The sequence below is a fragment of the Bufo gargarizans genome, chromosome 7, assembly GCF_014858855.1.
Source record: "Bufo gargarizans isolate SCDJY-AF-19 chromosome 7, ASM1485885v1, whole genome shotgun sequence".
Classification (NCBI taxonomy): Eukaryota; Metazoa; Chordata; class Amphibia; order Anura; family Bufonidae; genus Bufo; species Bufo gargarizans.
The window spans coordinates 66,982,481-67,001,712 of record NC_058086.1 but is presented as its reverse complement, the minus strand read 5'-3'; positions in this window follow the sequence as shown (position 1 = coordinate 67,001,712).

Below are 19,232 nucleotides of genomic sequence, written 5' to 3'. Positions count from 1 at the left end.
TTTTTTTGTGAGGTGATTTTTGTAAGCCAGAAAAATAGAATAATGCATACCCCTACTAATGCCAGCTCCTGCCAGAAAATGAGCCACAACACACCATTGTCTGAGCATACTTTGGTTTTTCAAAAATGTGAGGGACCCAAAAAACCCAATGCAAGTGAAGAAAATGCTCTACAAATGTCTTCTAAAATACAACTATAAATGTGGCAGTTTTGCAAAAGATCATAAGTATTTGAAAATATTTTAAAATAAGAAACTGAAGTCGGCTTTGGAACCAAGGTACCAGCCAGTACAAAAGCTGACTTTGGATTCCTATTTTGAAATATTTATAAAAACGCTGATAAGAATACCGAAGTCATTCACCAAAGTCTTCCGTAACTTCGACAGAGAAGAAGTTTTGCTACAAAGAGCCCATATAGAAAAAGCATTACAAACAAATGGGGTCATTTATCAAACTGGTGTAAAGTAGAACTGGCTTAGTTGCCCGTAAGCAAATAATTAGATTCCACATTTTATTTTTGACAGCTCCTATTTTACACCAGTTTGATAAATGTCCGCAAAAGTTTTCTTAATAAATTGACTTCGGATTTATGATCCGAAGCTGAATTTGGTCAAGCCTACTGAGCACCACCGTGTTAATCAAGACCGTGTTCTTGGAGTCTGTGAATATACGCCGAGAGGATCAACAGAAGACAAGGTACTGTAGTGCCAACATATTTTCCGTTTAAATTTAAATTTTATTTCTGAGTCAATCTACATATACTTGGCATTATTTTTCACCGAACGCATGAGATTTTTCTTTTGTGCCATTAGATGTGAAATATAATATTAAAAAATATTTGGTTTGGGGGGCACTCAGTTATATAGTGCTGTATGGACTATTGTAGGTCAGTTTAGTATTCAACAATCAATTTCTTAGACAATGCAAATATATAAAAACATATAACATACCTGGGTGTGGGGCACCCACAATGCACTTAGGGTCAAAATGCTTATATTTAAAGTGTTTGATCAATCTCTTATGATAAAATTAAAATAGAAATAAAATAAATGGAAAATAGGAAAATATTTTATAAATGGTGTAAAAATATAAAAATGTAGAAAATAGTCACTTCTGATGTTGTCAATAGTGTCCTCTTATTGTGTAAGACAAAATATATAAAAATAATAATAATAATTAACTAAATGGTGTTTCTGAAGAAACCACAGGATTTTGGCTTGAAATCTGATTGGCTGTTTGTGGCTCCACCCACTTTTAAAAATTTAAACCCAAGTCACCCAATTACTGACTGTGCCAAATTTGAGGACCCTGTCATTAACAGTCAAAGAGCGGCAGTAATTTAACGTTTCCTATATAAAATGAATGGATGAAATGTGATTGGCTGTTAAAGGCTCCACCCACTTTTTCTAAATTCTAATCACACTCACCCAGTGACCCATGGTGCCAGTTTGGGGACTCTGGCTTGGGGGGCCGCCCCAGGGGCATGGAGGGTGGGATCGGTTAACCACCTCCCGACCGCCTAACGCACGGATGCGTCCGGGAGGTGGTTGATTCATTCCTCCTGGACGCATCCGTGCGTCATCTCGCGATAGCCGAGATTTCCTGTGAACGCGTGCACACAGGCGCGCGCTCACAGGAACGGAAGGTAAGCGAGTGGATCTCCAGCCTGCTAGCGGCGATCGCTCGCTGGCAGGCTGGAGATGTGATTTTTTTAACCCCTAACAGGTATATTAGACGCTGTTTTGATAACAGCGTCTAATATACCTGCTACCTGGTCCTCTGGTGGTCCCTTTTGTTTGGATCGACCACCAGAGCACACAGGCAGCTCAGTAAAGTAGCACCAAACACCACACTACACCTCCCCCTGTCACTTATTAACCCTTTATGAACCACTGATCACCCCATATAGACTCCCTGATCACCCCCCTGTCATTGATCACCCCCCTGTCATTGATCACCCCCTGTAAGGCTCCATTCAGAGGTCCGTATGATTTTTACGGATCTACGGATACATGGATCGGATCCGCAAAACGCATACGGACGTCTGAATGGAGCCTTACAGGGGGGTGATCAATGACAGAGGGGTGATCACCCATATAGACTCCCTGATCACCCCCCTGTAAGGCTCCATTCAGACGTCCGTATGATTTTTATGGATCCACGGATACATGGATCGGATACGCAAAACACATGCGGACGTCTGAATGGAGCCTTACAAGGGGGTGATCAATGACAGGGGGGTGATCACCTCATATACACTCCCTGATCACCCCCTGTCCTTGATCACCCCCATGTCATTGATCACCCCCCTGTAAGGCTCCATTCAGACGTCCGTATGTGTTTTGTGGATCCGATCCATGTATCCGTGGATCTGTAAAAATCATACGGACGTCTGAATGGAGCCTTACAGGGGGGTGATCAATGACGGGGGTGATCAGGGAGTCTATATGGGTGATCTCCCCTCTGTCATTGATCACCCCCCTGTAAGGCTCCATTCAGATGTCCGTATGTGTTTTGCGGATCCGATCCATGTATCCGTGGATCCGTAAAAATCATACGGACGTCTGAATGGAGCCTTACAGGGGGGTGATCAATGACAGGGGGGTGATCAATGACAGGGTTGTGATCAGGGAGTCTATATGAGACATTTTTTTGGCCCAAGTTAGCGGAAATTGTTTTTATTTTATTTTTTTCTTACAAAGTCTCATATTCCACTAACTTGTGTCAAAAGATAAAATCTCATATGAACTCACCATACCCCTCACGGAATCCAAATGCGTAACATTTTTTAGACATTTATATTCCAGACTTCTTCTCACGCTTTAGGGCCCCTAAAATGCCAGGGCAGTATAAATACCCCACATGTGACCCCATTTCGGAAAGAAGACACCCCAAGGTATTCCGTGAGGGGCATATTGAGTCCATGAAAGATTAACATTTTTCTCCCAAGTTAGCGGAAAGGGAGACTTTGTGAGAAAAAAAAAAATCAATTTCCGCTAACTTGTGCCCAAAAAAAAAATTTCTATGAACTCGCCATGCCCCTCATTGAATACCTTGGGGTGTCTTCTTTCCAAAATGGGGTCACATGTGGGGTATTTATACTGCACTGGCTTTTTAGGGGCCCTAAAGCGTGAAAGAAGTCTGGGATCCAAATGTCTAAAAATGCCCTCCTAAAAGGAATTTGGCCCCCTTTGCCCACCTAGGCTGCAGAAAAGTGTCACACATCTGGTATCGCCGTACTCAGGAGAAGTTGGGCAATGTGTTTTGGGGTGTCATTTTACATATACGCATGCTGAGTGAGATAAATATCTTGGTCAAATGCCAACTTTGTATAAAAAAATGGGAAAAGTTGTCTTTTGCCAAGATATTTCTCTCACCCAGCATGGGTATATGTAAAATGACACCCCAAAACACATTCCCCAACTTCTCCTGAGTACGGCGATACCAGATGTGTGACACTTTTTTGCAGCCTAGGTGGGCAAAGGGGCACACATTCCAAAGTGCACCTTTCGGATTTCACCGGTCATTTTTTACAGATTTTGATTGCAAACTTCTTCTCACGCATCTGGGCCCCTAGAATGCCAGGGCAGTATAACTACCCCACAAGTGACCCCATTTTGGAAAGAAGACACCCCAAGGTATTTTGTGATGGGCATAGTGAGTTCATGGAAGTTTTTATTTTTTGTCACAAGTTAGTGGAATATGAGACTTTGCAAGAAAAAAAAAAATCATCATTTTCCGCTAACTTGTGACAAAAAATAAAAAGTTCTATGAACTCACTATGCCCATCAGTGAATACCTTAGGGTGTCTACTTTCCGAAATGGGGTCATTTGTGGGGTGTTTGTACTGTCTGGGCATTGTAGAACCTCAGGAAACGTGACAGGTGCTCAGAAAGTCAGAGCTGCTTCAAAAAGCGGAAATTCACATTTTTGTACCATAGTTTGTAAACGCTATAACTTTTACCCAAACCATTTTTTTTTGACCCAAACATTTTTTTAATCAAAGACATGGAGAACAATAAATTTTGTGAAAAATATATATATGGATGTCATTTTTTTTGCAAAATTTTACAACTGAAAGTGAAAAATGTAATTTTTTTGCAAAAAAATTGTTAAATTTCGATTAATAACAAAAAAGTAAAAATGTCAGCAGCAATGAAATACCACCAAATGAAAGCTCTATTAGTGAGAAGAAAAGGAGGTAAAATTCATTTGGGTGGTAAGTTGCATGACCGAGCAATAAACGGTGAAAATAGTGTAGTGCAGAAGTGTAAAAAGTGGCCTGGTCATTAAGGGGGTTTCAGCTAGCGGGGTTAAAGTGGTTAACAAATATTCGGGTATGTGCTGAACAAGTGTTCAAAGTTTGGTAATTGTACTCCTAAAACTGTGGGAGGAGTAGCGAATAGAATATAGCTAAATTTTCATTGGTCGTTGTTAGCTCTGTCCACCCTTTTATTTGGGTTAACACCAACAATATGTGGTCTAAGTTTGAAGAGTGTAGCTTCAAAACTGTGCGAGTTGGAGTGATTTGAAAATTTTCCCTGTCAATGGCAAAAAATGGGTATTCGGTGGTCTGCCGCAGGGGCCCAGAGTGTGGGATCATTTATTAAAGCACAAACAACTTACCTCACTATAGGTCGAAGTAGTGTGGAAACTTTGGCGTTTGTAACCCCAAAACTGTAGGAGGAGTAGCGTATAGAAAAGGGGGGGGGGGGGGGCGAAGAAGAAGAATAAAACGGAACTAGATGGTATCGTTTCTGAAGAAACCACAGGATGTTGGCTTGAAATCTGGTTGGCTGTTTGTGGCTCCACCCACTTTTTAAAATTTGAACCCAAGTCACCCAATGACTGACTGTGCCAAATTTGAGGATCCTGGCATTTCTTGCACTACTATCTTTTTGGGGGCTCCAGGCTTCTCCTTTTGAAGATCCCTCGTGGTCCCGAGGCTGCAGACCGCCATATCCAGACGTCCAGGCTTGTTTGAAAATACCTTCAATAGTGTTGTGCCTACATCTGCACAACCATACAAGGTGAGCCTTACCAATTCTCTCTGTTTACCATTATACACCCACAGAATTACCCTATGGTGCGCCCATCTGTTTCCTTACAGATTTAAAACCAGCCTGCTACATTATATTTATTAACAGTCAAAGAGCAGCAGTAATTTAAAATTTCTCATATAAAACAAATGGCTGAAATGTGATTGGCTGTTAAAGGCTCCACCCACTTTTCTTAAATTCTAACCACACTCACCCAGTGACCCATGGTGCCAGTATGGGGACTCTGGCTTTCATATTGTAAGAATAACAGCTTTTTACATTTTCTTATTGAAGTCAATAGGTTAAATCTGGTTGTTTGTGGCTCTGCCCACTTTTGAAATTTGAATTCCCGTCACCCAGTAACCAAGTTTGAAGCCCCTGCCATTAACAGTGTAAGAATGGCAGACATTTAAATATTCCCATTAAATAGCATTAGGTAATATTTGATTGGCTGTTTTAAGCTCCGCACAGTCTTCCGGATTTTAAGTCACCCAGTCATGGTCTGTGCCAAGTTTGGGTACTCTGGCTTCCGGTTTGCATCACTTCCTGTCAGCTGACCAATGTGACATCATCGCACGTCCTGGAAGGTAAAATCTACAGGAGGACTGCAGCATTTGGAGACAGGGCCAGGAGGCCAACGGTGTTTGCCGGTGGGAGCGCTGCCCTTTCCCCAGGGGGTGGCGTTCTCTCCCGGTATGGACACCCGGGCTGCGGCCGTCCGGTGTTCTATATCGGGCGGCCGCAATAGTGGCACGGCGATGGAAGCAATGGATCTGACACAGGATACGCCTGCACCTGTGGTGTATGAAGTTGAGGTGGAAATCGAAGGCATAGAGGGATCATGCAGTCCAGAGACATTGGACACAGCGTCTGAAGGTATGCAACGATCAGGGGTAGTGTCGCAGCCAGGAGGAGGTAAGCGACACGGGACCTTTGCGAACGTTTTGCGATCCAGCGCCCCAGAGAGGAGCGCAGTGGGAAGGAGAGGCCCGGAGACCCGTCTCTCGGGGAAGACCCGGGTAAATATTAAGAAAGGCATGAGCTTGGACTCGACCCTTGACCAGGCCGGCATCCATGTGGTTAAGCCCTGTAATGCTAAAATGTTCACTGCTGAACAAATGGTGAGCGCGGTTAAAAAAGGTTTTGCTGCTGAACAAGCAGCGCGAAGGGTGGCTGGCCCTAAAGTGTTAATAGATATGCAGATGGGAAATATTTCCGGGGTCATTGGAGCAAGTATATCTCGCCCTAGAGAGTCTGGTTTGTCTCACCTAGGTGGGGCTGGTGTGGATGGGACCAAGGTGGTCCGCAACTGGGGTGTGCAAGGCCCCACAGATACTGCAGACATTTTTGCTTCAAGAGTGTTTTTTTTATCTAAAACTATATGATGAAAGTAAAAAAGACTTGAGAAAAGTTAAATTGGAGCGAAAAAATATGAAGCTACAGGAGGGCTTATTGCCTAGGCGTAAAAATAACTTTTCTCTCCTCTAAGCTGGATAAGCTAGAGGAGAAGATAATGAAACTGGAAGAAAATAAACTGGCCATAGAAAATAATGGCGGTCCATTTATGGAAAAATTCCAGAATGATAGACGGTTTGAAAACAGGTCAGATGCTGAGTCTGGCTCTCCTGGTCCATCAGGACTGCGGATCAGGAGCCCGAGAAAAACAGTAGTGAGAGTGACTGAAAATTCTGGGCAGGACTCCTTGCCAGCAGGGCAGGGGGAACCCTCTTGGAGTCAGGAAGCCGCCTCCGGGGATAAAGGTGAGTCTGGTGGTGGATTGATATTTCAAAGCATCAGGCAGCTGGAATCCCCGGTAGGTAGGCTCTATTTTGGAGATGAGGAGATACCTGAAGAGGAGAAAGTAAAAGGAAAAAAAAATAGAACCCAAGTTATGGAGAGAGAGGTTTTGATGTATGGCCCTTTAAACAATTCAAAACCTGCTGCTGAGCCCAGCCTAGCTCCTGATGTGGAACTAGGTTGTACAGAGCCGGAGTGTTTGGCTGCGGACAAGGTAAAGGCGGATGAGGTGAGGGCGGACAAGGTCGCAAAAAGGGCGGACAACATGGCTCCTTCTGCGGTAGAGGGGGTGGTGGTGCCTGCAAAAGCACCACTAAGGTCAGGAGAGATAAGTGGGGAGAACCCGGCGAGTCTAGGGGGAGTGAGTGGTGGTTCCCAGGAAAAAAGTGATAAGCATGTGGTGAAAAGTGGAGTGAACGATGAACGAAGAGATATGGAAGGTAGTATGAAAGAAGGGGAGAATGGAGTCAGTAATGCAGGACCAAGTGTGGATGCAAGTGTGGATGCAAGTGGGAATACAAAAGTAAGTGAAAATATGGAAATAATGTAAGTGGGAATGTTGTAGGTGCTGAAAATGTGGATATGAAAGATTATGATGAAAGGATTTTGACTGCTGAGGATATGGAGAAATTGAGAAAAGAAGAGGAGGAGGAAGAAAGGGAGAGACAGGAAAAAGTGCAAAAAGTACGTTTTCAAATATCGTTTAACAGGGAACAAGGGACTCTTTGCCCACAGGATCTGGCAAGGGTAACTTGCAATGGCGCCTCTTGGGGGCCTTGAAAGAGGGTGCGGAGACCTCCATACAAGTAGAGGGTGAATCGGTTGACCTGTCTTTCTGGACGGAGAGACAGGGCTGAGAACCTTCCTAGAGATAAAAGGGGGTGAGACCGTCTGGACTCACCCCATACCCAGGGGGGACCATAGGAATGTGGCCCATCTGTTTTGGAAAGGTAAGGAAGCAACACCTTCCAGGTGGAGCTTTTCCTGCAGATGAGTTTTGAGGTGGAAGACATCTATGCCCTCATCCATCCCTACAGGACCAAGTTTTTTTTACGTCATCTTTGTCCGGCCAGAGGGACTTGAGCTCTTCTGGTCCAGATATGAGCTGACAAAGAGCACCCCAGAGTGGCAGGGTTTTGCCGTCCAGGCCATCACCCGCCAGAACAAGGTGAAGAAAGTGACTGTGTTAACTTGTAATGAGTCTCTTTCTAGTGTAGACATAGCGACCTGGCTGAGTCGCTATGGTGAAGTGGGCTACCCAGCCAAGGTCCTGGACGAGCACAGTATTTGGTCGGGGGCCTGGATGTCACAACCAGACATCTGAGAAGCTCTGACAGATGCCTTTCAGAACCTCCTCCTTGAGCTATTCTTTGTTTTGGTTTTCAGTTCTTCATCTTGTTAGCCTCTCTCAGCTGTCATGTAGTTGGACTGATTGCATCCCTTTAAATTCCTCCCCATGATGCATTAGTGTGCGGCTTATACAACTTCCTGGAGCGTGTGTGCATGCTGATCCTATTTCCCAGTCTTCTACAAGATAAGTGTTACATTCTTTTGTGATTTCCTGTTTGCTGGATCCCAGGTGACCCTGACTCCCTCCGTGTCTAGTGTAGGGAGCCGGTGGTCGTGTCCCCTCACTATTGTAGGGTGTTCAGGTGTTATACAGTCGAGGTACGAGGATATGCGATCATCTACCATTGGGATTTTCGCATAGGCTGAGCAGTCAGGGAGAGTGCCAGGTCTTATGCAGGGGTCTCCCTTTTGTTCCTTAGTTTTGGATCCAGTGAGTCATACATTCATTTTGCATTGTCTTGATACTGGACCTTTAACGTGACGTTGAGGGCCCAGGGAAATTCTGTTACCCATATCCCCTCCTCGGCCTTCATAGGGAGGGATCGGATAATGTTTTTTAACCAGGGGCAGCCAATGGTCTGCCACAGGTGCGGTGACCCCACACACTTCAGTGCACAGTGTAAGAGGTGCGTGAGGTGTGGAGGGAGTGACCATCTTGCCGCAACCTGTCGGAAGATCAGGTGTAACCTGTGTGGAGACCTGCGTCACCCGTTTAGTCGCTGTCCGCTTACCTTTGCCAACCAGGCTCAGAGACAGGCTTAGAACTAGGCAGATACCAGCCGCAAGGCTGGGCCTGCAGTTGGTGAAGAGTCTGCTGCCGGGACTGGTCAGGCTGGTGAGGGGACAAGTGCCGGGGATCCTAGCACTGGAGGAAGCAAAAAGAAATTACAGCAGCTAGGGCCAGGCGGCAGGAACAATGCCGCAAACAGAGGGAGCAGGAGGCAGCTAATCCTTCAACTGGTACCCTAGTTGAGAATCCGGCCAATAGTGGCCAAGATGACAGTGATGATGATGGGAACCCCGGAGTTCATCCCAAAGAGGCCAACCTCTCCGCTGTCTCTGTCTCCTCAGGTGGGGATAGTGTGGATGAGGAGAACAGTGAATGGTTGGTGAGGAGGAGGAACAAGCAGGGTAAGAAGAGAAACAGCAAGGGCAGGAAGGCCTCTCTTGAGTGGGATCTGTCCATCCCACTCTCCCTTGACCAGATACCAAGGAAGGTTTCGGCTGGTGCCCTCTTGTGGAGGTCTCCAACCAGTATGGCATCCTAAGCGATACCTCCAAGGCTGGCTTGACCAAGGGGGAAGCGAGGGATGCAGTGCCGGAGGGTGAGAAGGCCTCCTCGTGGGTTGTCGGGCCCTGCCCTTCAGAGGGGAAACCTTCTGGGGGGGGGGGGCCAATTCAGATCCTGTGGGCAAAGAGAAATGCGATATGGATGTCTCCAAATGCCTGAAAAGTCAGAAAGAAAGTGGGGAGTCAGATAGTTGTGATGGTGAGGGTGGAGATGGGGTTAAGAAGAAAGCTATCTAATTAAATTGCTTATGATGGCGGAACTCACCCTGTTGACGCTAGCAAGCATTAACGTTGCTAGCATTGAGTCAGACGTGGCTCGTTATGTGGCATTTGATTTTTTCTGACATTTTGATGCTGATATTTTATTTTTGCAAGAGACCTGGTTGACTTCCATGGAGTTGATGGAGAAAGCAAAGAGAGAGTGGAGCCATGGTCCATCTTTCTGGTCTCTTGCGGCTGAACCACGTAGCGGGGTAGCGGTACTTTTTAAAACCGCTGGAAGAGTGGAATGCAGGAAAGTAATTGAACTAGAAATGGGAAGGTGCCTGATCCTGGATGTGCTCATGGGAGGACAAGAGCTGAGGCTCATTAACATCTATGGTCCACAAACTGTGTGGGATCGTAAATGTCTCCTCATGAGGATTAAACCTCACCTTTTTTCCAGCCGTCAGGTGATCTTTGGAGGAGACTTCAACAATGTGACAAGAGTCTGTGATAGTGGAGGCTTCAAAGTCAGGCTGGATACTGATAGCGTCGTATTGAGTAAGATAGTTGAGGAAGCTAGTCTGGTGGATGCTCTTTTAAAGTATAAGCCAGACCACGTGGACTTCACCTTTTATCAAGGTAGCCATAGGTCTAGGATAGATAGGTTTTATTTGAAGGGGGAAGCTGTTTTCTCGGTCTTGGAGACTGAGGAAGTGGTTTTCTCCGATCACTGTTTAATTTGTTTTTCTTTGAATGTTGCAGAGACCCCCTGTATGGGCAGAGGTTTGTGGAAGTTGAATTCCTCTCTCCTGGAAGATGCGACAATAAGACAATCCTTTGAGGAGTTCTTTCAGGGCCAGGAACTGTTAGTGGACCTCTGCAACAGTAAGTCAGAGTGGTGGGAGATGTTTAAAACAAGGACGGCGAGGTTTTTCCGAGAGCTTTCGTACCTCAGGTGCCAAGAACTGAGGAAGAAACTTGAAAGTCTGGTCTCGATGGGAGGTAGCCGTGAGGATATCTCTCGTGTGAAGTCCTTGCTTAAGAGATGTCAGTACGATAGGTACGCATCTTTGGTTGTCGAGAGGGATTTCGGGAAGAACCGCTCGCCCAACCCTTACAGCAACTGTAAGATGTCAGTAAAATGTAAGCTGGTGACAGACCTGATTGATAGTACAGGATCCTTGAATAGGTCCAAATTGGGGATCCTGGAGGTGGTCAGGTCTTTCTACTCTCACCTATTGGGTAGGAAAGAACTAGATCGGGACAAGTTACAGGACTTTCAAGGAACAGTTAGTTCCTCCTTTGACTGAGGTCTTTAATGAGTGTCTTTCCTCGGCCACTTTACCAAAGTCAATGGGTAAGTCAGCCCTGATTATTCTGTCAAAGGGCAAAGATCCATCCCGTATTGAGAATTGGAGACCCATATCGCTTCTCAATACGGACAGAAAGATCCTGGCAAAAATACTTTTTAATAGATTGATGAAGTTTGTACCGAGACTTCTTTCAGGGGCTCAGCACTGCACAGTTCCCAGTCGGAGCACTTTTAGCGCCGTTCTCAGTGTCCGAGAGGCCGTGGAGCGAGGCAGGGTGGGCCTTTGGAAAGGGTTTCTTTTGACTTTGAATCAGGCTAAAGCTTTTGACTGGGTGACTCACGAGTACCTGTGGTCAGTCCTTTTGTGGTACGGCCTGCCGGGGAGGTTTGTGAATTGGCTGTGTCCTGCTAGGCTCTCTCTGGGTAAAGGTCTACAGCCTGTTTTTCCAGATGTTATGGGGAAACAGACTGAACCTAGTCAAGAGAGATGTCACTTACCGGCCAAGGAGACTAGGTGGGTTGGATATGGTCAACCCAGTGGTATTCCTAGCGAATACCTTCTTAAAAGCTAACATTGCAATCCCCTTGATGGAGAGGGCTCCTTGGGGGGTGAATTCCTGTAGGGAATGGTTTCGGCCCTTCTTCCAGGAATGGGAGACAGGAGGGCGTGTGAAAGACCTATGCTTGTCAAGGCAGAGATATCTCCCGGCTTATGTTGCCCCGGTCCTGAGAATTATAAAGCGATGGGGACTCGGGAGGGGAGAGATAGAGACCAAGTCGAGGTTTGACCTTGATTTTAAGGTCCTGTCTACCTTCTTCCAGCCTCCGTTGGCCTTGAGGGATTGCCCAAGTTGGGATCTAGAGGGCGGGTTGACTTTATTAAATTCGGTGAGGATCCCCTTGAAAGTTTTGGATGTGGCTTGGCGCTGCTTCCATGGTAAGCTATATGTAAGGGATAACGTGAAGTGTAGAAATTCTGAGTAAAGGGGTTGTCCCCGGAAGGAGTGCGGTGCTGTGCTGGAAAGTATTGACCATTTCTTGCTTCACTGTCCTTTTAATATAGAGGTCTACAAAAGGGTGGGGACTTCCATTGGCTGGCCTAGGCTGGCTGCCCTATCCTATGCAGAGTGGGCCCGTGGTGGGTTCAAAGACCTGGATGGACGGGACAGTTGCACTTTATTCCTAGTTAGCGCAGTGGTCAGGTATCACATTTGGTGCGCAAGGTGTCTAGTGTCGACGGGTTCTAAAGTCCTCCCAGTGGAGACAGTATATGGGGGCATCATAGGGGACCTGGATAAAGTGCGCTCTCTCTTATGAGCAAAAGGTTGGGTGGCCCTAAAGTCTCTCATCTGTGGAGGGGCTTTTGTTTCAGGGTACACTAACCGAGTAACTCTCATCCCTGGTGGTGGGCTGGCATGACACTATTAGATTTATGTTTTGTTTTATGATGAAGCAGGATGGTTTGGTTTACAGGCACTGAACCATAGCTGAAAAGTTGGATTTTGTATCATGTATTATATGATAAGTATATTGTATATGTATAAGTTGACTATATAGGGACTTAATGTTTTGGGGTTAGGCAGGTTGGGAGGGGGGTTTTGAGGGTGGTGGTTTATGTATATATATTTATATGAGTGTGTGTGTATAATAATAAAAAAAAATATAAAAAAAAAATATATATATATATATATATATTTCTTTTTTTTTTTTTCTTACAAACCGGTCAGCCCCAGTCTGACTGGGGAGAATTATGGAACTGGAGAAGCTCGGGGTTATCCTCTTGAACTTCTGTGGTAGACCGGTTTGGTGTGTTATGTGGGGACGGGTGATGGGTTATAAGTTAGATTTAGGATTAAGTGATAGGTTCTGTATATATTGTATATATTGTTGTCTTTTAATTTATTTATTCTTTTAGTTTTGTCTTAGTTATCTAAATATGTTGATATGTAAATATGTAAATAGTGTATGGATGTGCATGAATGGGTACTATGAATGTAGAAGGGGGGTGTGGGGTGGGAGACTGGCCGGGTTAAGTCCTTTATTGGGAATGCAACAGTACCCAAATAAGACAGCTCACGACCTTTTCAATGTCTGCACAGGAAAGGACCAATCCCCATATGATGCATGCAAAATAATCCCAGCAGATGAACTTGCTCTTCAGAATGTAGTTTATTAAACGGTTCACAGAACGCGTTGCGGCATGTCAGCCTACCTCAACTGCACAGTTGAGGTAAGCTGACATGCCGCAACATGTTCTGTGAACTGTTTAATAAACTACATTCTGAAAAGCAAGTTCGTCTGCTGCGATTATTTTGCATGCTTTATTGGGAATGGTCCTTGCATTGTTTTGTTACGATTTAAAATAAAAAGTTCTGGCTTAAATACTGTGAGAATGGCAGCAATTTCAATTTTCTCATTGAAGTCAATAGGGGAATTCTGATTGATTGTTTGTGGCTCCTCCCACTTTTTAGGTTCCCCAAAATGTGACAGAAATTTTCAGGTTGACCCCATGACTAAGTGACCCAAGTTTGGCGAATTTAACTTAAAAGCTGTACGAGTGGCAAAAGTTTAAAATTTTCCAATGAAAGTCTCATGGGAAAAAATGGGATCTTCGGGGGGCCGCCCCAGGGGCTTGCAGGGTGGGATCGCTTAACAAAGCACAAGCAACATATTCGGGTATGTGGCGAACAAGTGTGCAAAGTTTGGTAATTGTACTCCTAAAAATATGGGAGGAGTAGCGTATGGAAAATTGCTAAATTTTCTTTGGCCGTTGCTAGCTCCGCCCCCATTTGGGGTGTCCCCCCAAAAATAATAGTTTTGTTCGGGGTGACACCAACAATATGTGATCCGAGTTTGGGGGAATGTAGTTTTAAAACTGTGCGGGTGAGAGCGACTTGAAATTTTCGCAAATGTTCGCGATCGGGCGAACCGGGCGAACAGCCATTGACTTCAATGGGCAGGCGAATTTTAAAACCCACAGGGACTCTTTCTGGCCACAATAGTGATGGAAAAGTTGTTTCAAGGGGACTAACACCTGGACATGCCAGAGGGGGATCCATGGCAAAACTCCCATGGAAAATTACGTAGTTGACGCAGAGTCCGGTTTTAATCCATAAAGGGCATAAATCACCTAACATTCCTAATTTTTTTGGAATAACGTGCTTTAAAACATCAGGTATGATGTTGTATCGATCATGTAGTGTAACGGTTACGCCCGCTTCACAGTGACAGACCAAACTCCCTGTTTAACGCACCGCAAACAGTCCATTTGCACAACCGCAAACTCCCCATTTGCACAAGGTTGGATACCAAGTTAGCCATGTACCGTTCCTTGTCCTCACTGATGTCATTGAAGGTCTCTTCCTCCACCCAGCCACGTACAACACCAAGGGTCCCTGAAAAGTGACAACAAGCCCCCTGGGATGCCTGCTGTGTTTGGTCTTCCACCTCCTCAAAGCCACCTTCCTCCTCTGACTCCTCTTCTTCAGACTCCTCTCTCTGCGTTATTATAAGGTGTGTTAAGTAGTACTATTTCTATCAGTTTAATCCCTGTTACGTCCACTAGTATTATTATTATTGTTAATATTATTATAAGGTGTGTTAAATAGTACTATTCCTATCAGTTTAATCCCTGTTACGCCCCCTATCAGGGGACGTGTATATGGCATCGATTTTAGGAACCGGGAGATGGAAAAAGACGCTTGGTCGGTCCTCCTACTTTAAATTTGGGGCACTGAGCGTGCAATCAAATGTGCCACCAGATATGAGCGGCGTGTTAAATAGTACTATTCTTATCAGTTTAATCCCTGTTACGTCCCTTATCAGGGGACGTGTATATGGCATCAATTTTAGGAACCGGGAGATGGAAAAAGATGCTTGGTCGGTCCTCTTAATTCCAATTTGGGGCACTGCGCGTGTGCTGTGTAATGTACTGTGCAATCCCAATATGTGTGGTGTGTTAAGTAGTACTATTCCTATCAGTTTAATCCCTATTATGTCCCCTATCAGGGGACGTGTATGGAATAGATTTTAGACAACCGCAAAGAGTTGTCAATAGTTGACACACTCATGACATAAATTGTATTCCTCTATGCGTCAATCTTGGTGTAGTGATGACTGTGCTCGTGCGCACGTTTGGGAGATTGCAGGCGATGTTTTTTTTTCAAAGCCTAAGGTTGTGCTGAGGTAGTTCATTGACAGTTAAGTGACCCAGAAAACAATGATTCTGCAGTGTGGGCCCATTGTTGGCCTAGTAGGCTTTAATGATCACCTTAGATGATCACAAAGAAAATTAATGTTTTTTCTATGCAAAATGATCCAGCCGATCGCTTTTGGTCTGTTCACAATGAAGCAACGACCTTATCATCTGGGGTGTGCCAACATTGCCACTGCCAACACACTCATAGAGGTGGTCGCTGCATTGTGATACGCAAGCCCCTTAACCACAACAAGGTAATGATCACGAAGGGGAATTGACACATGTATGTGCCTTTTTTTGGTTTGGTTTTTGAATCCACAGTGCAGCACCAGAGGCCAGAAAAATTAGGCATGTATACATGCCTGAAAAATTTGGTATTGTTGCAGCCGCTGTAGCAGCGGCCAGAAAAATTCATGTTTCCCAGGCAGAAAGTGCCCTAAAACATTGCAGCTTGAACCCTAGTTGGTGGCGGATAAGTCACGCAAGTCATCCGGCATTCAGAGATAAAATACAGCAGCGTGTGGACCATTTATAGCCCAAGGCAGCTCATCTCAGTCATCAGGCCTTTTTTAGTCGAATGTATCGCCCACTGTCAGTCCCTTTGGGATCCATCCCTCATTCATCTTAATAAAGGTGAGGTACTCTAGACTTTTTTTACCTAGGCGACTTCTCTTCTCAGTGACAATACCTCCTGCTGCACTGAAGGTCCTTTCTGAAAGGACACTTGAAGTGGGGCAGGCCAGAAGTTCTATCGCAAATTGGGATAGCTCAGGCCACAGGTCAAGCCTGCACACCAAGTAGTCAAGGGGTTCATCGCTCCTCAGAGTGTCGATATCTGCAGTTAAGGCGAGGTAGTCTGCTACCTGTCGGTCAAGTCGTTCTCTGAGGGTGGACCCCGAAGGGCTGTGACGATGCGTAGGACTTAAAAAGCTCTGCATGTCCTCCATCAACAACACGTCTGTAAAGTGTCCTGTCGTTGCCGGCGTGGTCGTGGTAGGAGGAGGATTACTTTCACCTCTTCCCCTGTTAGATTCCAGTTGTGCTGTGACATTACCCTTATACGCTGTGTAAAGCATACTTTTTAATTTATTTTGGAACTGCTGCATCCTTTCCGACTTCCGGTAATTCGGTAACATTTCAGGCACTTTCTGCTTATACCGGGGGTCTAGTAGCGTGGCCACCCAGTACAGGTCGTTCTCCTTCAGCCTTTTTATACGAGGGTCCCTCAACAGGCACGACAGCATGAAAGACCCCATTTGCACAAGGTTGGATGCCGAGCTCCTCATGTCCCGTTCTTCATCCTCACTGATCTCACTGAAAGTCTGTTCTTCCCCCCAGCCACGTACAACACCATGGGTACCTGTCACAGCCAGACATCTGAGAAGCTCTGACAGATGTTCTTCAGAACCTCCTGCTTGAGGTTCTTTTGTTTTGCTTTCGTTTCGTCATCTTGTTTCCCTCTCTCAGCTGTCATCTAGTTGCACTGATTGCATCCCTTTAAATCCCATCCCCTCCCATACTGCATCACTTTGCTGTTTATACAACTTCCTGGAGTATGTACATGCTGGATGCTACAACTTATGCTTCTACAGATAAGTCAGTTCATTTATTTGTGTTTTCTTGTATGCTTGATCTTAGGTGACCCTGACTCCCTCCGTATTAAGTGTAGGGAGCCGGTGGTCGTGTCCCCTCACTATTATAGGGTGTTCAGGTGTTATACAGTCGAGGCACGAGGGCATGCAATTTTCTATCATAGAGATCTTTGCATAGGCTGAGAAGACAGGGAGAGTTTCGACTCCGTTTCTTTTGGCACAGGTTGCAAATGTCATCGCTGTTATCATAAGCAGACACACCAAAAAAAATTCCACACTGCTGAGCTTTGCAATTACGGCATTCTGGTGGTGGCAACAGCATGCGTTTATTGACGTGCTGTCTGGCTGACCACGGGTGCCGATACATGCTGTCTGACTGTGCCACTAGCTCCTTGCGACGACCTCCCCCTGCTTCCAACTCGTCTCCTCCTCCTCTCTGTCTCCCCATCTGAACTTTCCCCCTGTTCTTCTTCTCTTCTAAAAGGCACCCAGGTGACATCCACAGACACATCATCATCATTAACTGCTTCACTTGTATCTGACAACTCAGCAAAGGAAGCAGCGGCGAGTACAACATCATCATCACACCGTACGTCCATGTGTGTAATGCTGCCTGACTGAGACATATCCCTGTTATCTACATCCTCTTGCAATAATGGTTGCGCATCACTCATTTCTTCCAACTGATGTGTAAATAACTCCTCTGACAGATCAAGTGAAGTGGCTGTGGTGCTAGTGTTGGTGGTGGCAGCAGGCGGGCGAGTGGTAACTTGAGAGGTGCCCGAAGCTGAGCTGGAGGATGATGGTGCGTCAAGGTTCCGAGCGGAAGCTGTAGAAGATTGGGTGTCCTGTGTTAGCCAGTCAACTATGTCCTCAGAACTTTTCAAGTTCAGGGTACGTGGCCTCTGAACACTGGGCATTAGTCTAGTACGAAAGGGAATCACAGCACCATGACCACGACTGCCCCTGCCGGGTGGCCTGCCTCTGCCTGTCATTTTTTTTAGATTAGCTAAGTTGTACTATGCGTGCAAGCTACTGTGACACCAGATATGAGTTGCGCTGAAGTGACACTATGGACAGCTTGGCCTTAAACACACAAACACGTGTGTGCAACTGACTGCTATTTATTCAGTAAAATTTTTTTCTTTAAATGGAATCGAATGTGACACCAGATATGAGTTGCGCTGGTGACACTATGCACTTGCAGGGCTGTGAGCCTGACACACACGCTGGCAGGCAGGCAACTGACTGCTATTATATTACAGTCCAAAAGTTTTTTTTTTTTTTTTAAATGCAAGCTATTGTGACACCAGAGATGAGTGGTGGCACTGGGAAAGTGGGCACAGTATACGCTGTGAGCCTGACACACACGCTGGCAGGCAACTGCAATTTGATTTTACAGAAAAAAAAAAAAGCAGACTGATGTTCTAGCCCTAAAAAGGGCTTTTTGGGGTGCTGTCCTTACAGCAGAGATCAGATGAGTCCTTCAGGACTGGAGTGGACACTGAATACACTGGCCTAGCTATCGATTTTCCTATTAAATCAGCAGCAGCTACACTGTCCCTCCTCTCACTAAGAATGCAGCTTCCAAATAAATCTAAAATGGATGCTGTCCAGGAGGTGGGAGGGTCTGGGAGGGAGGGTCTGCTGCTGATTGGCTGGAATGTGTCTCCTGACTGTGAGGTACAGGGTCAAAATTTGCTCAATGATGATGTATAGGGGGCGGACCGAACATCGCATATGTTTGCCCGCTGCCGATGTTTGCCGGCGAATAGTTCGGGACATCTCTAATGCCGGATCCGTCTTACCGGTGTTTCACCTTTTTTTCAGTCTGCGCATGCGCTGACCTGAAGAACAGATCCAGAATTCTGGTATTTTGAATTCTGGATCCGGCACTAATACATTCCTATGGGAAAAAAGGCATTTAGGCAAGTCTTCAGTTTTTGTCGCCGGAGATAAAACCGTATCATGCTACGTTTTTCTCTTTTGCCTGATCAGTCAAAGTGACTGAACTGAAGACATCCTGATGCATCCTGAACAGATTACTCTCCATTCAGAATGCATTGGGATATGCCTGATTAGGTATTTTCCGGTATAGAGCCCCTGTGACGGAACTCTATGCCTGAAAAGAAAAACGCTAGTGTGAAAGGTACTTAACACATTAAAAATAATTTCTGTTACAATATAAAAAAAAAAAAAAGAGAAAAGAAAAGTCCTCATAGATAGCTGCTTTTAATGTTCTGCAGCAGCTGTATCTGTGTTATAAGGCAGCAATTGCAGCTAGAATGCTTTGCCAGACACCCATCCTCAGCTCCTCACTTCTCACTTCCTGGCTCACAGCTTTCCCTGCCTTTCCCTGTTCAATTTGATTCTTCTTCTTTGTAGCCTTTCCCTTCACTGTCCCTCATACTAGAATAGAAGCTTTATTGTGAATGTTCACTGTCCCTAAGAT